The sequence below is a fragment of the Natrix helvetica genome, assembly GCF_964273705.1.
Source record: "Natrix helvetica genome assembly, chromosome: 1".
Lineage (NCBI taxonomy): Eukaryota > Metazoa > Chordata > Lepidosauria > Squamata > Natricidae > Natrix > Natrix helvetica.
The window spans coordinates 138,624,132-138,626,472 of NC_138548.1; positions in this window are offsets into that span (position 1 = coordinate 138,624,132).

The window sequence follows — 2,341 nt, forward strand, 5'->3', positions numbered from 1 at the left end:
GTTTTGAAAGTGGTCTGCCATTGTCTGATTCCTAGGTTTGAAAGAGAGTGACTGGCTCAAGATCGCCAGCTAGCTGTGTTTAGACTAAAACTCAGTATCCCAATTTTAGCCTGATGCCTTAGCCACTATACAAAATTGGTTCTCTAGATCTGTTATTTAAAACTGTTATTATTTCACACACACACACACACAAACTAACAAACACACACACACACACCTAATACCTAACTGTCAGGGCCGGTGGATATACATTACTTGCTTTATTTCTTCCCAACAGAAGCTGAACAGAATTATTAGCTGCTCTTAGCAATCCCAGTATCCACTGGCCAATTAGAATAGTGTTATATTCTATAGCTTTTTCCCCCCCTTAAGCCACAAACTGAATAATAGCATCATGCTCCACTAGCAGCGAAGTGATCTCAGCCTTTACATTAGGAGAAAATCAGAATGGTATGACTGCAGTTCATTACTGAAATAGGTAACTGATGAACTGAAAAGACAAAGGGCATTGTTAAATGAAATGTCATTATTAGAGCCATTCATGTTTAACAAATGTACTGTAAGTTAATTCAGTGGTGTTTTCTATAAAGTTCTCTGCTGAATGTTCACTTTTTCACTTTCTTCACAGGCACAATATATCTTTTTTTTAAAAAAATCTCTTTTGGGGAAGGGAGGGGAGAAACCCGGCAATTGGTTCTAAAATCTAATGCTCCAATCCTTTGCTCTAGAACTATGAGGTGGAGCACGGCCCAGATTGTAAACTATAACCTGAAATGTGTGTATTGCAGAATCACTCCATGAGTTTGAGTAGCAGATAAGAGACCCAACAATTAGGGCGGAATTAAATCAATATAAGGGACAGCTTGGATTGAGGAAATATAAACAACTCTTATTAATGTGATTTATAGACCTAAATATAGGAAGTTATCATCAATGGAAGAGAAAAAGGCTTCCTAAAGATTACAAGGAACATCTGAGGAGAATTTGCCCCTAGTTTCAAGCATGGTCTCTTCTTTCTGACCCTCTAAGAAAGGATCCTGCACTATGGGTCCGATTCTTATAGATCTCCTAATTCCCAACATCTATACAGGATTAGCACTAGATAAATCAGAGTTCTTATATTGCTACCACAGGAAGAAGATAGTCAGAGTGTGATAATTGTGTGAAGAGAGGCAATGGAGAACTAAGATAAAATATTATCTCAGCCCCAAAACTCAATTTTTAGGACAAATTCTGTTTAATCAACACAACCCACTGGCTTGATTGCTTAAATGCATTTTTAAAATCTGTTCCAGCATCTAAAATACTGGAACCTTCCTGGGAGGCTGAATGGGGCACAAATGATGAAAGATTTGTATACTCCAGGTATACAAATCTGTTCTGACCCCCCTTCCTCCGTTGCCCACACAGAACACACTCCGGAACAGTACAAGGGAACAAGGTTTATTGCACAAACAAACAAGAGGTTCCGTGGCAGCAAGCCACCAAGACAAAACTCACAAGAACAGAACACAAAAGCAGCTATCCAGCTTGCTAGAATTCCAGACTAGAACTTCTGGCATAAGTCTTCTGTTGACTGCTGCAAAGGGTGTATGCACAGTCAACCCTTTTTATAACCTGGAAAGGAGCCTCCCAAACAGCAGCTGAGAGCTCTCACCGCCGGTAATTACGCCCACGCTCCTTGCATCTATGGGCGCGGTGGTAATGAGCGTCCAGAAACTCCCTGCTGAGTTCTGACTCACTGTCTTGTAAGTCTTCCCCGCTGCTCCAAGGCATGGCATCGGGAGCCCCCCTCCTCTGGCTCTCCCCGCTGCTCCATGCCTCAGGCGCCTCCTGGTGGCCGACCAGACTCTCGGATCCCTGCTCAGCATCCGAACCCTGTCCAGGTTCCCCCATCTCCTCTGGAGCTGACTCGTAGGGACCCTCACTCTCGGAGTCTGGTGGCAGCGGCAACGGCAACGGCTGGGCCACAACACAAATCCCACTTTTTGGATTTGACCCTTGATTAAATGTTGTATTTATGTAGGTTTTTTTCATTTATTGTTCCATTCATTGGTGCACCGGTGTTCTGCAACATCGCTTAGGCTACATATCTGGAACATGTATCCCTTTTCACAAGGTGAATTCATCCCTTGATTTTCACACATAGTACATTCATAGAAAGGCATGTATGTAGACCTCATACACCGTTGGCCTGCCTTCTAGGGGCAAGCTTGCAAATATGTTAGCAAACTCGAATAACAAAAGCTGCTGGTGGTGGCATGGAATGACAATGATATGTTTGAAGATAGAGCTGTCCTTTTGTCCACAGGAGTAGTGATGTTCTCCACTGACAAAACTG